Source organism: Mus musculus, chromosome 6, assembly GCF_000001635.26.
Source record: "Mus musculus strain C57BL/6J chromosome 6, GRCm38.p6 C57BL/6J".
Lineage (NCBI taxonomy): Eukaryota > Metazoa > Chordata > Mammalia > Rodentia > Muridae > Mus > Mus musculus.
The window spans coordinates 48953404-48973336 of NC_000072.6; the positions used below are offsets into that span (position 1 = coordinate 48953404).

Genomic DNA, 19933 nt, shown 5'->3' on the forward strand with positions numbered 1-19933 from the left:
TGATAATTTGAGGACAGGGCAGGAGGGTGAAAACCTTGGCCAAGCTTTCCCTGAATCTGGAAAGGACGAAGGTCAAACCTGACATGCTTATCTAGCCTTGGTAGGAAAGAGATCCCAAACTTGAATGCACTGTTGCACGGCCAGAGAAGGCTGTCAGGGCAGGATTCTCCATATCCTTGCTTCATACCATCTACAGTACTCAAAATCTCTGATGTGCTGTGGTCCAGACAGTATCATTGGGGTTCACTTTAAAAAGAAGTGTAGCTGGGCATGGTGGTTCATGCCTTTAATTCAGCACTCAGAAAGCAGAGGCAGGTGAATCTCTGTGAGTTTGAGGCCAGCCTGGTCTACAAAATGAGTGCCAGGGCAACCTGGGATAGCCAGAGAAACTTTGTCTTGAAAAAAAAAACACATACATACATGCATATATACATACATACATACATACATACATACATACAAGCATTGCCACCACACTGCTCCTGGAAGACCAGCATTGTCCTGAGCCTGTTGTATTTCTGTTACCTTGCTTCTCTCCACACTCACAGGATATGCATGCTGCTGTTGTCATTATATTTTACCATCGAGCTAATAGAGGCTCAGATTGTTTAACACAACCAAGATAACCAGGTTGTCCTTGGTGGTGTGATTTCCCAGAACTTGAACCCAGGCAGCTTAACCCCAGAGCCTGAATTTGAGCAAATACACTAACATTCAAAATACATCCCCTTGAAAGGGAATTTGTATCATAAAGGCACCCTTTTCTGTTGGCCCAGCGCTCTGTCGGTAGCTCTAGATAACTAAGCCTTGGGTTGCTGTGACTTCAGATGGCTGAAGAATGTTCCCCACTGAGATGACACCAGAAGAAGTGGGGAAATGGAAGAGTTTATGTAAATCAGATTTCACAGATGAGGGGAAGAAGTAAGTACGTGCTCAGCACTGGGAACCGAGGTGGCAACCCAGCTACTCTCGCTCTGGTCTCCACTGGGGCTGGGCATGAAAGCAAAGTCAGCAGAAAAAGCAGACAACTCCTGGGGATGAGCTAGCCTGGGGTATTGGCCTGGAGATGGAAATACTGAAGTCTTCTGCTCTGCTCTGTCCGGAACTCTGGAGCCCTGGGGCTGGTCTGAAGGAACCGGACACAGGATTAAGTGACTGACACCTCAGATGTTACAGATGTTCATGACAATGCCCCAGGTAGACACTTAATGACAATGCCTGAGTGTTCTGGGTCCTGGATTTTGTGGGCTAAAGGCTGTACACAGCTTACTGGAACACATGGAGGAGCTGGAACTGCAGCCATCACGACACCAACTTGGGCCAAGAACTCTGAGTACCTTATAGAGATGCTGCTGCCCAGGAAGAAAGATGTGCTGGGTTTTCTGGATAAAGAGAAAGTACATTCTGAACAAGGAACTCAATATTCTCATCTTTGGCAGCCAGGACCAGTGGAATGTCAGATTGCTGTCAGGCCTCTGCCACAGCCCCTATAGATGAGAGCACTGTCGCTGTCACAGGATAACATGAGTTCCAGATTCTCCAAAGCAGAGTATAGCCTCCTCTGTGACATGCTAGAGGAGGCCACCAAGCCACTGGATGAGGTTTATCTTGGCACTCCCAGATTCCCTCTCTAGACCATGTCATCCAATGTCAGGCCTTCAAGAGTGTGGCCTCTGTTAGGCCTTCAAGAGTGGGGCCTCTGTAGCAGAGCCAGGAAAGTGCACAGCAGGTTTATCTTGCAGAACTGTATGGAAGGACACTTACTGCCCCCTACTGGGCTGAAGACCCTGGGAATTACAGAAGCCCAGATGTTCTGCACTGTAGATCTGCCTTCCTGTAAATGTGATTTCTACAACAGCACAGAGGAGCTGGCTTAGAAATATAAGGATGCAGAAGTGACTATCACGGTCCTCAGGGACCCATTACCCAAGAGCAGAGAGCAACCATCACTCTTACCCTCCTGCAAGTCCTAGGGGAGTTCCCCATCCTAGCACTGGGGCTTCCTTTGATGTAGCCCAGCCCATCTGACATCATTGGTGGTCAAGACTTTGGTACCCAACTGGAATCTAAAAGAGCTAAGTAGAGCTGGAGTTTGCCCATCCTGGATTCACATTCAGTCCAGTCTGTATTACTCAAAATTTCTAAAGCCAAACTATCATCAGAGTCACTCTGAAGAGACATAGATACAACATGCATTCCTGGAAGGCTGCAATTGTCCCCCACGTTTCTCATCTTGTTTCTCTCTGTAACCTTAGAAAATTGCATGTGGCTCCTATCATTTCCATTCTGCACTTGGACAAGGGAGCCCTAGAGACTTTAAAAAGCATGTGCAAGGTCACACAAGCAGCCCTTGGTGTTGTGACCTACCAGGAATTGAACTCAGGGAGCTGAACCCTAAAAACTGTACTTTGAACATACACCTGAAATTTCAAAATGCATGCCCCTAAAAGGTCATTGGTGGTTTTGTTTATCAGTACACTACCTGTCCTGCCAGGACATAAGCCCTTTGCTGCCCAGAATGATCAAGCCTTGATCTGTTGTGACTCATGATGGTCCATGCTAAGAAATTTTCCCCAGTAAGAAAACACCAAGAGAAGGAGGAATCATGAATGCTCTAGATAAGAAAGACTATAAGAGGTTTTCATACCCTGGAGGAAATAAGTGGTTGCAAACAGGGGCCCAGACAGCACTGTGAACTGTGCATAAGGACCCAGAGTCTCCAACTCTGGCTTCAGTTGGGTAAGGGAGGAAGCACAGTTAGTAGGAAAGACAGGACTTAGAGACAAGGTGCTCTGGAGTGCTGACTTGGAGACAGAAATACCTAAGTGTTCTCTCTTCTGCTGAGTTCCAGAGCCATGGAGTTGGCACAAAGGATCTTGGCACTGGGCTGCATGGCCATCGTGTTGGTTCTACAGGAGACCATGGCAGAGTACCCCAGCTGGATGTTGAAAGGCAAGGCCCAGCTGTTCACAGACCTGGGTGCCCAGGAGATGGAGGCTGTGCACAGCTTCCTGATGAGTAGGATGGAGCTGGAGCTGCAGCCATCAGGCACACAGGCTTTGGACAAGAATTCTGTGTTCCTCATTGAGACTCTGCTGCCCAACAAGAAGGAAGTACTAGAGTTTCTGAATAAAGGAATCAAACCTCCTGTGTGGGAAGCCTGTGTCATCATTTTCTTTAGTGCCCAAGAGCACCCCACTGTTACCGAGTTTGCTGTAGGACCCCTGCCATCTATATGAGAAAACTCCCCCAGGCCCAGAGAAACATTAATCCTGAGCATCCAGACCCATGTCCAAAGCAGAGTGAAGCCTTCTCTACCACAGAATCAAGAAGGCCACCACACGAAGAGGCCACAGGGGAGGAGTTTTTCCTTGGCACCACCAGCTTCTCATTGGATCAATGCAATGGCCAGTGTCTGGCCTTCACCCATGTGGTCCCCATAGTATGGATAGAGGCTGTGCATAGCTTTCAGATGAGCAGGATAGAGCTGGAACTGCAGCCATCCAGTACACAGGCTTTAAACGATAACTTTATGTTCCTCTTTGGGGCGCTGCTGCCCACGAAGGATTTGACAGGATTTCAGAATAAAGGAAAGATGCTTCCTGTGTGGAGATCCTGTGTCGTCATCTTCTCCAGTGCCCAGTGACACTCCAGCAGCTGTTGACTTGTTCAATGTTGAGGACCTGCACAGGGCAAAACAGTTCTGTTCCAAAGACAAATTAATAGATTGCTCCTCCTTTTCTCCTTATGCTTCTAGGCCCCCAAAGCAGTTTCCATACACTGCAGACCAGACAGGAAAATATCACTAACCCCAGGAACACAAGACATCACCAGGTTCAGTCCCTGCAGCTGAACAGGTGCAGTGCTCCCAGGAGTGTAAGACCACCTTCTGATTTGGACAGACTCTACCTCAGTATCTGTTCTTTATCAGCCCCAAGTAGAACCTAGAGGGTCACAGGCACAGCTACTGCCTACACCTCTGCCCTGGGCTCAGAAGGTGCTACTGTCTCCCTGGTTTCTTCTCTACCTGCAGGTTCTGCCTGGCAGTGACCAAGCATCAGGAGCCTGAGCAGACTGGCACCAACCTATACAACCAGGACCATCCAGGGAGCCCCTTGGGTCTTGGAGAGCTTCCTTGAGAACAATAACATCATTGAAGATGAGGTACTAACCCAGTCCTCTGGTCTCTATGTGGACCTGTTTCTGGTCCTTATAGTGTGGTCCTTCGCAGGACAGAGAGCAAGTTCAGAGGTCGTGACATATAAGCCTATCTCTTTTAAATGGGACTAGGGATATCTCAGGAAGTTTATAGACACATCTAAAACTTCCCCAGTCAGAGTACCTTCAGGAGGTCAGTACTTAATATGTCCCTGCCCAGTGAGCCTGTGTCTGTCCCATGAGATCTGGTGGCCTGGGTCACAGTGACCTTTCTGGACAGCCCTGATATTAAAGACATCCCCAACATAGCTGGCTATACCTAGAAACTCCACAGTCTTCTTGCACTAGGTCTTCAAATTTTCCCATGGCATCCAGAAAAACCGATGAACAATGGCCACAACTCTGTCAGAAAGTGGACAGTCAAAAGCAGGGACTGCCTGATGCCTCCTCCAACTATGAAGGAAGAACCTATAATCCAGTGTGAAAAGGCCCAGCCTCAGGACCTGGATAACAGCCCCAAAGGCCCACAGATTCAAACAAAAGTCCTTCCAGTGTCCACCCTAGCACACTTAATCCTAGGAGCAGATGGAGGACATGGGCCACACCCACGCACAGATGGGTGACTTTGGGCTTCACTCATTTGTGTACAGAAATCTCCCAAAAGGCCACATGGTCAAGACAAAGAAAGTCCACTGGGGTAGTAGATTTCTCTATCAGTTGGGTTTTCAGGCCTTTGGCTCCCTCTCATGGAGGCTGCAGGGGAACTGTATGATAGGAGGGATTCACATGCTGAAGGTAGCAGCTATAGGGAAATTAACAAAAATACTAGTACCTCAGTCCATCACCTCAGAGATGTCCCTAAGACATAGCTATAAAAGCACTCAAGATATGTGTGTGTGTGTGTGTGTGTGTGTGTGTGTGTTGCTTCATTGCACTTTTGTCTATAACCAACTTTCCTTCTGTGGGGATAAGCATTTCAGTGAGCTGGGATATAGTTGTTCTTGGTGCCAGGTGATGGGGGGGGGGGGGATTATGAGTCAGGAAAGTCTGGGGGTGATAAGGAAACCCAGAGGTGGGTATTAAATGGGAGGAGGAAAAATGACAGATTACATGATAGTAAGCTGGCTTTCTGTAAAGATGAGAAAGAAAGAAAGAAAGAAAGAAAGAAAGAAAGAAAGAAAGAAAGAAAGAAAGAAAGAAAGAAAGGAAGGAAGGAAGGAAGGAAGAAAGGAAGAAAGAAAGAAAGAAGGAAGGAAGGAAGGAAGGAAGGAAGGAAGGAAGGAAGGAAGAAAGAAAGAAAGGAAGGAAGGAAGGAAGGAAGGCAAGAAGAAAGAAAGAAAGAAAGAAAGGAAGGAAGGAAGAAAGAAAGGAAGAAAGAAAGAAGGAAGGAAGGAAGGAAGGAAGGAAGGAAGAAAGAAAGAAAGAAAGAAAGAAAGGAAGGAAGGAAGGAAGGAAGGAAGGCAAGAAGAAAGAAAGAAAGAAAGAAAGAAAGAAAGAAAGAAAGAAAGAAAGAAAGAAAGAAAGAAAGAAAGAAAGAAAGAAAGAAAGGAAGGAAGGAAGAAAGAAAGAAAGAAAGAAAGAAAGAAAGAAAGAAAGGCAAGAAGGAAGGAAGGAAGGAAGGAAGGAAGGAAGGAAGGAAGGAAGGAAGAAAGAAAGGAAGAAAGGAAGGAAGGCAGGAAGGGGGCTGGTAAGATGGCTCAGCAGGTAATAGCACCGACTGCTCTTCTGAAGTTCCTGAGTTCAAAAATTCCAGCAACTACCTGGTGGCTCACAACCATCCGACGCCCTCTTCTGGTGCGTCTGAAGACAGCTACAGTGTACTTATGTATAACAATAAATCAATCTTTGGGCCAGAGCAGGCAGTGACTGAGCGAGTGGCATTGACTGGAGGAAGTGGGGCTGATCGGAGCGAACAGAGGTCCTAAAAATTCAATTTCCAACAACCATATGAAGGCTCACAACCATCTGTACAGCTACAGTGTACTAACATACATTAAATAAAGAAATAAATCTTTAAAGAAAGAAAGGGAGGGAGGGAGGGAGGGAAGGAAGGAAGGAAGGAAGGAAGGAAGAGCGAGCCATCTTTGCATGAAGGTGGGGTAGGAGGGCGTTTAGGAAAAGCAGAGGAAAAAGGGAACAGACTCCTCCATCATGGCTTTATCTGAAACACAGCCCTGAAGAACCCAGAGCTGGGACAATGGCTCAGTCAGTAGCATGCTTACCACACCATGAAAGCCAAGGTTCAGATCCCAAACCTTCATAAAATTTGGCACAGTGATATTTGCCTGTAACTCTCTCACTGAAGTGGGGTTAGAGAAGAGAGGCAGATGCTATGGCCCACTGTCTGGCCAGTCTAGTAGAGTCAGTGAGCTGCAGGCTCAGTGAAAGTGCTTATCTCAAAAAAATGAGGTAGAGTCAACGAGGAACACACCCACTATCTGCTTCTGACCTCCACAGATACATTGGAGGAAGCACATACATTTATGGGTACCCACACCTGCATGTACACACACACATACATACACATACACACAGGCACACATGCACACACTCACACACATGAACATATGCTCACACATTCACCACATGAGAGAAAGAGAGAGAGAAAGATCCCAACCCAGAGAGACGTTACCCAAGGCACATGAGGCAACCTGAAGAACTAAATGGGTGAATGTGGACATCCCTGCCCTGTGCTGTGGACATAGAAACACAGAAAAGCAAACAGACAAGGAGACCCTGCACCTTCTTCCAACACCATGACTCTCAGGTTACACAGAGCTCCCACCCATGACAACTCTCACATCCAACACTAAGGAAGCTTCAGGTTGTGGTTTCTCGGAACCTACGCCCACGCATCTCAATCGAGGATGACTTGGAAAGTCTACATGAAATTTCAAAACATATTCCCCCAAAAGACAATTTGTTGCATCAAACAGGAGTTCTGAGAACTCTGTAGTATTTTTTTTCCTCTGCATGTGACCAGATGTGGGCCTCTGCTAATTATCATCTACTGCAAGACACATTCCGGTCTGTGGGTATAATGGTAAGTCATTAGGAGTGTAGCTGAGTGGTAGATAGCATGGGGTTCTCCCCTAGGACCTCTGACCTTTCTAGCCACATGTCACTGGCCCTTTAATGGTGGTAGGTATGGTTTCCATGTCAGTGGGACAGGCTTTCGATCCAATGAGAAAACACTTGGTTAGTCCCACACCATTTGTGTCACTAAGTGGGGTGAATATGTTCAATACACTGAGTGAGATTCTCAAAGAACTAACTTTTAAAATCAAAGGTAGTTCTGCTGTCAGCATCGTCCTCTGCCTTACCAGGAGAGGAGCACATTTTAGCACTGAACGACCAAGCCTTGGGTCACTGTGACTCAGGATACACCTAGGGGGAAAGGATGTTTCCCTACTTGGATAACAGCCAAAATAGAGGGGAATGTATACTTTTATCTGAATAGGAAAGACTCTAAGAGATTTTCAAGGAAAGAGGAAATGACAAATGATGCACACGGGGGCCTAGACAGCCCTGCGAATCTTGAGTAAGGACCCAGAGGCTACAGCTATGGCCTTAGCTAGAGCAAGGAAGCTTGAGTGATGGAGAAAACAACCTTGGGACAAGGCCTTCTGAGATGCTAGGCAGGAAAGGAAAATCGCTCTCTCCTCTGCTGTGTTCCAGAGCTGTGGGGATGCTGAAGGACTGTTTGGCCCTGAGACAGGTGAGTACCACCTTGATGCCTCAAGTGGCCCCAGGTGGACCCTGAATGGCAGACGCAGGCACTCTAGGACTTGAGTTGTCATGGGCTAGGGTCCATGAACACCTATCAGATTAACATAGAGGACCTGGAAGCAGAGCCACCCAAGACACCTTACTTAGGTGATAACTCCATGTGCCTTGGGAGACGCTGATGCTCAGTAATGATGTGCTGCATTCTCTGGATAGCAGAAAAACCCATCCTGTACAGAAACCCTGGCCTCTTTAGTGAGCAGAGTTTAAACCATATGGCCAAGGTCCCAAGACAGTCTTCAGTGTTGTGCAGCCCCAGGACTTGAACCCAGGCAGTTTGACTCAGGGTCAGCACTTGAATGACTAACCTGAATTCCAAAGCACACTCATCAGAGAGACTGCCAGAGCCCCCAAAGGCTGATTTTGCTCTTAGTTCAGTTTTCTATCTCACCAGGAAGTAAGTGCTATGATCTATGGATCTTGATTGGGGACATTTTCTCTGATAATTAGAGAATTAAAAGGTAGGGCAAATCCCAGACACAGCCGGCAGCAACATATACAAACTGTTAAAAGTGAAGAGACACATGGAGAAAGAAAGACAAAGATGACAGAGAAACAGAGAGATGAAGACAGAGAGGCAGAAAGAGAAATGGAGAGAGACACAGAAAAAGACAGAGACAAGGAGAGAGACAGAGAGGGGTGAAGAGAAGCAGACAGACAGACAGAAGCAGGGGGAGAGAGAGAGAGAGAGAGAGAGAGAGAGAGAGAGAGAGAGAGAGAGAGAGAGAGAGAGAGAGAGGCAGAGAGAGAAAGACAAAAGAGGGGCAGAAAGACAGAGAAACAGAGACAGAGACAGAGACAGAGACAGAGACAGAGACAGAGAGGCTCTGAAAAGCACAGTGGGAACTTGTTCCATGAAGATTTTAAATGGTGTTGGAGGCCAGGAAAGTCCCCTACCAGTCATTTTGGGTTGGTCAGTTTAAACAAAGAAAGGGGAGCTGGCAGTCCTGAAGCTTCAGGTAAACATGTTCAGGACCAGCCTTGGACATGTCCTACCAGCCTGGAGAAAGGAAATATCTACAAGCCTTTGTCTGGGGTCAGAAGATGAGGAAGGAGCCAGAAACCTGCCTTCCTCATTACCTATGTGTGGCCCTTTCCCTGTCTGTCTGTCTGTCTGTCAGGGATCTGTCTAGCTCCTAGTGCCTCACAACCACATTGCTGCCCTTGAGGACAGTCTTGGGCTTCTGTGAATCGAGATGTGGCTGTCCTAGGAAATGGTTGCCCGCTGACACTTAGAAGTTTTTGTAGATACAAAATAGTCTGAGAGGTTAGTGGATAGAACAAAGAATAAGCAGATTCTCACAGGACCTGGATGACCAAGAAGCAGAAAACAACAGACTTCAACTCTAGCTTCAGCTGCAGTACCAGGGTAAGAACAGGATGTGTCTTAGGGACAAGGAACTCTGGGAGAATATCCACAGCCTCTCCTCCTCCAGACCATGGAGGTAGCACAAATAAGCTTGGTGCTGTGGTGAACTACCATCATCTTGGTGTCACGAGCCACCATGGAAGAGAGCCCCATTGGAAGTGAGCCCAAAATGGCAAGGAAGAGGTATTCTTTGAACTCAGTGCCCATGAGCTGAATGTTCTACACACCTTCCTGATGAACAACACAGAGATGAAGCTGCAGCCATCCAGTGCACTGACTTTGGCCAGGAACTCCATGTTCTTTAATGAGATGCTGGCAAGCAAGAAGCAATCTTGGATTTTCTGGATAAAGGAACAAGACATCCTTCCTGTGTTACAGCCCCTGTCCTCACCATTTTTTTGGAACCAAAGAGCCACCATCTCTGATATTACTGTGGAGCTCTTGTCACAGCCCTTCAATATGCAAAAATTATCATCCAGACCAGAGCACCATCCATCCTGGGTATCCAGACTCATCTCCACATCTCCAGAGCAGAGTATGGCTTCTTCTATCATATGCTGAAGGAGGCCACAAAGCCCCCACATCAGTTTTCTCTTGATGCTACTGGCTTCTCCAGATCTGTAACAGCAAATGCCTGGTATTTGCCAATGTGGTCCAGCATGGCATCAAGTCCAGCCAGTGGTGAGGTAGTTTATCATGCAGCAGCTGTTTCTGAACTGGCTCACAATTATGAGGGTGAAGAAGTGGACCCATTTCCCAAGAGCACAGAGCAGCCCACACTCATCTCTTACTACAAGCTCCAGGGCAAGTTTGTCTGTGTGGCCGACTCCCTCACAGACCACTCCCTCTGCCTACTATGATCTTGAAGACAGCAGTGCACTCTATGGGAAATAGGGGTTCCCCCTTCTTCCTCTGACAGTGTATCATTAATGAATACTTTGGTGTTTAGCATAAAGCCTAGAAGGTCTCATAATTGTAGCCACATCTGGAAGACACATCTATAGACATTCAGGTGAGGTAGGTGGGTATGAGCTTGGGCCTTGGCCATGTCACTCATGAGTTAGCCCCTGGCATTGACACAGTAACCCTCCTGGATGCCATCCACCACTATGACACTGACCACTCTGTCTGCTATCCATGAGCCCTCACTTCCTCTGAGATGCCAACATAGCTGTCCCTTCGGTGTTTCTTTAGCTCCAGCTTTTGAGGGGCCTTCATCTTCTATGTGGAGGTAAATTCAGACATGCTGGTTTTGCAGACAAACAGTCTATACTTTTAATTGTATCTAGAATCTTATCTTCTAACCTAACAGAATGATAAAGGCCAAGATTCACACCACAACTTACGCACATACCACCTTCTACACCCCAGAAAGGTTGACACACAGCACTTACCCACACATACATGTACTTGACAAAAGCCATGCCTTCCTATAGATTATCATGTCAATTTGGACATGATAGTTAGGACTCAGGAATACATCTTCCCAGTCACTCCACTGTTTTCCACCAATAACTTCACTCCACAGGAGATGGAGCTAGGATCTCTGGTATCAATTCAAGACTGCTCATTATGACTAACTTCTTTAATAGGGAAGACAATGGGCACCTCCAAAATGGCAGCAGTGAGTGGTCTCCTAGAGTTTCCCAGAATGTAGGGTGTTCTGCTGCTAAGTGGAGACAGAATAGAATGGTACAGAATGAGGAGAGGAAGTGCCATAGAGGGGAGAAATGTCACTGCCTGGCACTATGAAAGTGTTATAGTACCATCTGGGGGTGTTCCATGTGCTTCTTGGATAAATAATTTCACCACAGAGGAGTAGCATGGCTGTGCTCCTTAACACTAAACCTGGCCACCAGGACCAGGTAGATGGTTCCCACTGCTTATCCCCACTTGCCCTTTTAGCCAACTCTACAATGGCAGATCTCAAATGTGGCTGGATGTTCTCAAGAGTTAACAATAGGGGTTGAGGGAGAATTATCACAACTCTCCATATAACAGTCTACAACCACTGAAACTGCCATAATTGCCATGACTGACCCATGTTAGTCTGTCCTTTAGTCTCTCTGATATTTGGTTTGCTTAGCATACACACTCACACTGCTAGCCCAGTGTCTGCACACAGCATTGCTTCTTAATGGTGGGTAGCTGTGGATGTGGTCTATGTTGGAGGTCCCAGGGCAGGGGTTCCAACATTAGCTTAGATTCTCACCATCCTTCTCCCCTCATGACTTCAGCATAAAAAAACAACTTTTAGACTCTGAAGATCAGCAGGAAAATATTTCACCCACCCTTGAAGAGACAGACATTGCCTGAAGAGACAGACATTGCCTGAAGAGACAGACATTGCCTAACTCGGCTCACAACTGAGCAGACCCAGTCCTCCAGAGAGTGCTGGGCCACCTTCTACCACAGAAAGACTCTTCCAAAAAGCTCTATCCTTAGAAGTCCACAAAATAACCTCTGGAGCCAAAGACATAACTATAGCCTCAGATCTACCTCAAGATCAAACTGCAGCGGCCACTAGTTCGTCAGGAGCTGGGTGTTGTCACCTGGAGTAGCCATTAACTTTTTTATTGCTATCATAAAACACCATGACCAAAACAACTTATTGAAGCATTTATTTAAGCTTATGGTTTTCCAGAGGGTTAAGACTCCATCATAGCAAGGAGACATGGCAGCGAGTGGCAGGCAAGGTGACAGGAAGAAGATTCTAAGGAAGAGGATTACTTCTTTAGCTGTAAGCCCCAAGTAGAGAGAGCAAACTGAGAGTAGGGTGAGACTTGGGCTCTCTAACCCACCCTCAGGAATAGAGTTCCTCCAACAAGGCCATACCCTTTAAACCTCCCCCAAATAACACTACCAACTGGAGACTTACTGTTCAAATGCCCAAGAGTATGGGGGATGTTTCTCATTTGAGCCAGTACAGGAGGTAAGGAGACCCAGGGAGTATGGAGAAGAGGTTAGGGACTCACCTGGGTGGTTGTGGGAGTCCATCTATGCTGCTCTCCTTGAGGCTCTGTGTCTATGCTTGCATTTAGCTGTGCATCCTCAGGCACTCTGGGGGTGAGCGGAGTAGAGGGGCTTGTGTGCATAGCTACAGTCATGTCTGGAACTTCATCTTCTATTCAAGTGGGGTAATGAAGGACAGATGTGTTTCGGGATATTTGGTCATATTAGTAACCCTGAGATTGTGAACTGGACAACCCTGTTTCTTGTTCTGGTGTGGCTTAGCCATTGCACATACCTTTAACCCCAAGAGCTTTCTGTTTTCTGTAAACAAATAGTTGTGGTGTGGCTCAACCTAACACACACCTTTAACCCACGAGCTTTCTGTAAACAAGAACTAAATAAAGGCAACAACAGGTCAAGAGGCAGAGCAAGCAACCAGTTGATAGGAAGTGAACATAAGAAAATCCAGGAAAAAGAAAGGATGGTCTTTGAGTTGAAGGGTATTTAAGACAGTGTGGAGAAAGAGAAGGAGCGTTTTCCTTCTCTTCCTGGGTTGTTGGTAGAGTAGGAGGATCAGCTAGGTGCTTTCTCTGCACCTCTGAGCTAGCAGGCTTCCACCAAAGTGTTTGGCTCCTCTGTCTTCATTTGGTAAATTGAACGTTTGGAATTTTGCTCTAAAAAAACGACTTTATGAAATTTGCAGGCAAATGAGTGGAACTTGAAAATATCATCCTGAGTGAGGTAACCCAATCACAAAAGAACACGCAGTATGTACTCACTGATAAGTGGATATTAGCCCAAAAGTTCAGAATACCCAAGATACAATTCACAGACCACATGAAGCTCAAGAAGAAGGAAGACCAAAGTGTGGATGCTTCAGTGCTTCTTAGAAGGGGGAACAAAATATTCAATGGAGGAAATATGGAGACAAAGTGGAAGCAGAGACTGAAGAAAAAGGCCACCCAGAAACTGCCCAAACTGCGAATCTATCCCAGACACTATTGTGGATGCCAAGAAGTGCTTGCTGACAGAAGCCTGATATAGCTGTCTCCTGAGAGGCTCTGCCAGAGCCTGACAAGTACAGAGGTGGATGCTCACAGCCAACCATTGGATTGAGCACAGGGTCCCCGATGGAGGATTTGGAGAAGGGACTGAAGGAACTGAGGGGGTTTGCAGTCCCATGGTGGGAGCAATAGTGTCAACCGGCCATACCACCCAGAGCTCCCGGGGACTGGACCACAAACCAAAGAATACACATGGAGGGACCCATGGCTCTGGCTACATATGTGGCAGAGGATGACCTTGTTGGACATTAGTAGGAGGAGTGGCCCTTGGGCCTGACGGGGTTTGATACCCCAGAGTAGGGGAATGCCAGGGTGGGAAGGTAGGAGTGGGTGAGTGGCAGGGGGAGGCCGAGGGTGAGGGGGTTTCCAGAGGGGAGACCTGGGAAGGGGATAATATTTGAAATGTAAATAAAGAAAATATCCAATTAAAAAAAAATAGAGATTGAAAAAAAAAAAAACATTTGGCACTCCAATTTGTGGCATGACTCCAAAGATCTAAAGACAGGAAAAGCACTCCCCAGCTGCAGACACACTGAGATGCCATCAGGTTTGGTAAGTCACCTAGGAAGTCCTTAAAAAGAGAGTTAAGGATGGGAAGTACCATAATAATAGAAGGCTTTAGGACCCTGTATAGTGATGCTTTAGATGAAAATGGAAGCAGGAAATGAAAAGCTAACTGAAATTGACTCAATACTGTTTATGACTATTATCATTTTGGTATTTCATATCTTATCCTTAATAGCCAAAGTAGCTTTCTGTACCTGCTCAAAGAAAACTATCTTTAGAGATACAGGAAAAACAAAAATATAAAAAGTGTATTGATAAAATACAAGTCTTATAAGGAAAATTAGAAAGACATATAAATAAAAATGAGCAAAATATTCAGACAAAGAAAGAGGAATCTAGACAAACCTTAAAAAGACTGATAAATGAGACTAAGAAAAAATATTCATATATATATATATATATATATATATATATATATATATATATATATAGAGGAATTTAGATGAGACCTTACCATGACACCACACAATGAAATTGAATGGGAGCTGCCCAAGGTTGTTAGAAAACCAACCTTAGTTTATCCAGTTACTATACAAGGCCTACCAGGAAACCTCAAGTAACCCCAAGGTTATGAAGAAGTTACCAGAATCCTGTAGAAATATTAGATTTGAGGAGATTGTGGGAAGTGGTCATTTTCTATGGTTTACATTCACCCTATGTGAAGCAGGTATTAAACTCATGGGCAACTCAGGACAGAATTACCCCCCAAGACTGGAGAGATTTGGCAACAGCAATATTGGAAACTGGTTCTCTGTTACAGTAGTGAATGTGGTAAAAAAAGAGGAAGCTAATGTGATAGAACAATGAAATCAGGCTTAAGGCATTGATATTTCCCAAGATCAGTTGCTAGGCAAAGGTAAATACACTGAGTTACAAAGCCAGCTTGAATGTGATGATCACACCCTGTCACTATATCATTTAGCAGCTTTAAATGCTTGGGATAAGGTTGGAGAATCAGGAAAGAGGACTAACTCTTCAATTTCAATGCCATTTATTTGTAGTTTTTTGCTTTGATCTCTAATCATTTATAGCAGTTTGTCAAAATGCTTGTTTTCTGGTCTCTCCTGGGACCAGAAAGAAACCTTCACTGGTTTTTTTTGCCAAGATTGATTTCAGCTGTAAATAGAATCATATCAGATGCAGAAGTCAGAAAAATACTCATAGAATCTTTGGCTTTTGAAAATGCTAATTCGGAATCCAAAAGAGCAACTAGACGTTTAGAGGCAAGATCCGCACCAACAGAAGAATGGATTAGAAATATGGCTGATATTGGACCTCACATTTATAATTCTAATCTGGTAGGATAAGTAATTCCTAAAGGTCTTAAGAAAACTCAAAATGGCAGATGTTTTCCTTGTAGTAAGTAAGGTTATTTGAAAAGGGATTGTAGGCAAGGTGTTCCTAGAAACAAAGTTTTCTTCTAGAAATAATTCAAAAAGAAAGCCTCAGCCTTCTAGAGTACTCATGAGGTATATCAAAGGCCAGCACTGGACTAATGAATACAGATAAACAATGGATAAGCAAGGCAACTCTTTGGCATTGGGAAAGAACCTAAGAGGCCTCCCTCAGGCCCTGATAGCAAATTTGATTCAATCATTCCCTGTCAACATTGGAAGAACTCAGCCACAGAGCAATTAAAAGATTTAATGCCTGTTGTTAAAAAGAACACTGCTCTGGATATAATTGAGGACAGACCTGCTTCAATAGATAAAACAAAAAAAATCAGGAGAGACCAGAAAATAAGCATTTTGACAAACTGCTATAAATGATTAGAGACCAAAGCAAAAAAAAAATACAAATAAATGGCATTGAAATTGAAGGGTTAGTAGACACAGGAGGAGATGTAACAATAATGTCACCAAAATCTTGGTATGCAGATTGACTTTTTTAGGAGGTAAATATTCAGCTCCTAGGGATTGGAACTTTATCTCAGGTAAATAAACTACAAGATGAGATGAATGTATAGGGCCAGAAGGACAAGTAGGAAAATTAAAGCCATATGTGGCTAATATAGCCATGAATGTTTGGGGATGTGACTTGTTGCAACAATGGAAAGCACAGATTAACATTCCTCCAATCTCAAAAACAAACCATAAAATAAAAAATGCTTCTGAGAAAAATATTAAATGGTATTACCAAGGACAGTCACAGACTGTCCAGGTTGTCCATAAGCAGGACATGACAGGAGTTGGTCTTTCAAAGTTACCAACCTCCCTACCTTTAAAGTTAACTTACCAAACGCATTCTTGCCTTGCTGGCATGAAATGAAAAATGGGTCTCCTTAAATCACCTGTCTTCATTCCACGCTAGAATGTCAGACTGTAGACTGCAAGTGGCCCACTCTGTCAGACTGTAGACTGCAAGTGGCCCACTCTGTCAGACTGTAGACTGCAAGTGGCCCACTCTGTCAGACTGTAGACTGCAAGTGGCCCACTCTGTCAGACTGTAGACTGCAAGTGGCCCACTCTGTCAGACTGTAGACTGCAAGTGGCCCACTCTGTCAGACTGTAGATTGCAAGTGGCCCACTCTGTCAGACTGTAGACTGCAAGTGGCCCACTCTGTCAGACTGTAGACTGCAAGTGGCCCACTCTGTCAGACTGTAGACTGCAAGTGGCCCACTCTGTCAGACTGTAGACTGCAAGTGGCCCACTCTGTCAGATTGTAGACTGCAAGTGGCCCACTCCACCTTGGAGTCAGCTTTTGAGTTTTCCTCTTAAATAAAAAGAGGAAAAACTCTTTTTGTTTAATATTCTTAAAACAGGCAAGAAATTTGAAATGTTTCAAGTAAATTCAAAGAGTTACTACAGTTCAAACTTGTTTTCTAGATCTCTAAGACTTACAGAGATTTGGAGCTAAGATAAAATATTTGATCAGGGAGGTGGTAGCCATGCCTTTAATCCCAGCAGACAGGAGGATCCTAAAAGCTAGTTGGTTTCTAAATTCTGTAGTTACACTGAACAAGATAGTGGTGGTTCACACTTTTAACAGGAGCACTTGGGCAGAGGCAGGCATATATGAATTTTAATTATTTGTATGTAAAAGCCTCTTACAAAAGGTAGGCTGAAATTCAAAGTGAATGTCCCATGTGACCTACAAATAAACATATTTAAATCTTGAATATATATGTATATATGTATGTATGCATATATATACACATATATTTATATACATGTGTGTATGTGTGTGTGTGTAGAAGGTGGAAAATAGGTATATTTATCCAATAAAGTATATTTAGTTTCAAATTTTCAAAAGAATTTTTTAAATTTTAATTGAAAGATAATAATTTTTCTATTGCCAAAAACCTAGGAAAGAGATAATGTCAAAAAAAGGGGGGGAGTTCCTCAGAGTTAGGATTGGGGTAGGGGGTTGTTTTTATCTTTCCAGGAGAATAAGAGCATCCAACTAAAGGATCCAGAGACCACCAGACAAATGAAATATCTGAAGGAAAAAACAATCATCAAGAGGAGAAATGTCCCAAGAAAAAGAGTAATTTGGCCAAGTGGCACCGCCCACCTCCATCTCGTCCCTTTTGCCCTCTACAGACATAAGTAGCAAATGGTCTTTATGTGGTCCCAATTATATTAAAAATTAAACTGACTTTGGGCTTGGATCATGGCTCTCTCTCCTCTAAACCCATGCATGCTTGCTAAAGGAAAGTCAGAAATCTCTATCTCCTATCAGAGAGCCACCTGGTATGGGACAGAGGTCTATGTGTGTGTGTGTTGGTGGGCATGCTCGAGTGCTCGGAGGATCAGAGTGCGTGCCATTACCCAGAGCTACCTAGCTGATTCTTACTCTGGAGGCAGCCCTGGCCCTGGCCAAGTACTGGGAGCTTGGCATGGGTGGCAGGAGTCTGTAAACTGAAACAGCCTCTGAGATCCCCCCATGGTTTTTAAAGAGTTCACTCAGGACAGTGGGTACTGACACTGACACTCCCCTCCTCTGGCCTTCTCTCTGAGCCCTACACAGGTCTCTTCCTGTTCCGAGGGCTGTAGCTTGAAGGGTGGAGGACAAGTTCCACAGTATGACCCATGGGTCTACTCCTTCAAATGGAACTTGAGAGCACTTAAGGAAGTTTGTAGGTACATCTGAGTAAGTCCCAAGTCAGAAGCCCCTCAAATGACTGGTACTCAACACTACTCTGGCCTTGTCTCCCCATTGGATTTGGTGGCATTGTTTATAGTGGACTTCCTTCATATAACCTGTTCTGACACGTTCTCAAAAAGGTCACGCCTCCGAGCGCCATGGCCTTCTTGCTCGAAGTTTTTCCTGAAAACCCACCCATGGTTTTTGGAGATGCTGTGATCGTGTGGCTCATGTACAAAGGTCACAACTATATTAGGAGCTGAATCTCTGGACACAGGGCCTGCCTGACACTTCCTCCTTTCACTGACAATAAAACACATATTTGTGTGTGAAAAGTCTAGCCCCAGCTCCTACCTAATAGCCCCAAATCCCCACAAGGACATCTCCCACCATTGTGTAAAGCTTCTTAGAGCTGTGGGGAGCTTTGCACAACATGCACAGATGTGTTCATGGGGCCCATTCCTAGTTCACTGCTGTACCCACAAAAGACCTTTATGATCTGGGCAAAGGAAGCCCATGAGATACTGGATTTCTTCATCAAATGGGCTTTTCAACGTCTGAGGCTTTCAGCTCCCTTTATATGGGGGAATTTTCCCACCTCCAATGATGGGTATGCGAAAGGAGGCTGCTTTAGAAAATTTGACAAAGTCAGCAATACCTTTGCCTGGTCATTGTTCCAGCATGTAAAGTTTACCCCCACAGATCTCTCTTTAAACACATGATATACGTGTGTGTGTGTGTGTGTGTGTGTGTGTGTGTGTGTGTGTGTGTGTGTGTTTGCGTGCTGAGTGCCAAGTAATACAGAAAAAAACCTGTATGACTGGTGAGTCTGTAGGCTGGAGGGAAACCCTGCAGGATATATTGAGTGGGGGAAGAAAATGTCAGAGAATAACATACATCATGTGCTAGCTGTAGGGAAAAAACAGGGGAGTACTAAAGTTCCCAGTTACAGAAATGGAAATTGGAAGGTGCTGAGGTGCTCTCAAACAGCTAGGACAAGGAAAACCATTTTTCTCCTTTTAGAAACACAGCCTCGAAGAACTCCAGGAATGAAGTGGGACAAAGTCAGAAAAGTGCTTGTCACCAGGCATGAAGAAGACTTGAGTTCACATTCCCAACATGGAAAATGGGACACCATGTAGCATGACAGCCGCCCAGGATTGGAGTTAAAGGACAAAGCCAGGCAGATCCCTGACACCTGCTCAGCATCAAGTATTCCAGAATCAGTGAATCCCAGGCTACAGGAGAGATCCTGCCTCAAAAACTACTGTGGAAAATGAGTGAGAAGACAGTGTCAACCTCTGTTCTCCAGACCCATGCATAGACACCACACACACACACACACACACACACACACACACACACACACACACACAAAGAGAGAGGGGGGGAGAAAGAGAGAGAGAGGCAGAGAGACAGAGACAGAGACAGAGAAGAACATGAAGGAAAATAGCCCAGAGCTAAGAAATTGCATGGGGTGTATGGAAATGTTCACAGCACCCTCTACAGACTAAAGCACAAATCGTTAGAAGGACAGTGGGTGGCCCTTTAATGAAGTTAAGCCTAAGAATGAGAGTCCCTTGGTAGGCAAGGGTTCTGGACAACTTTGACCAGAGGAACAGAATATGAACTTAGTATATAGAAACAAGTGGGCAAGCTTGTCTTTGGGGAAGAAGCCAATAGAAAATTGAACCCTGAGTTGTGCTCCCCATACATGTGAGTGCGACATGTGATGTAAGGAAACACATTTCCAAACAGAAACGTGTTGACAGTGCGCAGGTTCTATGCCCAGCTCTCCACCATGTCCCTGGAGAGTGCCTAAGCTTCCTTAGCTAAATTCCTGTTCTAAGATTGAATTTTATAGCCAGACATGGTGGCATACACCTTTAATCCCAGCACTTGGGAGGCAGAGGCAGGCAGATCTCTGAGTTGGAGGCCAGCCTGGTCTAC

General features: G+C 45.1%; 2 pseudogenes; both read left to right on the forward strand.

Annotated features, from left to right (window-relative positions):
* The first annotated feature begins 2666 nt into the window (after nt 1-2666).
* Gm18538 (predicted gene, 18538) lies at nt 2667-3453 on the forward strand (annotated as a pseudogene).
* Gm19172 (predicted gene, 19172) lies at nt 9384-10772 on the forward strand (annotated as a pseudogene).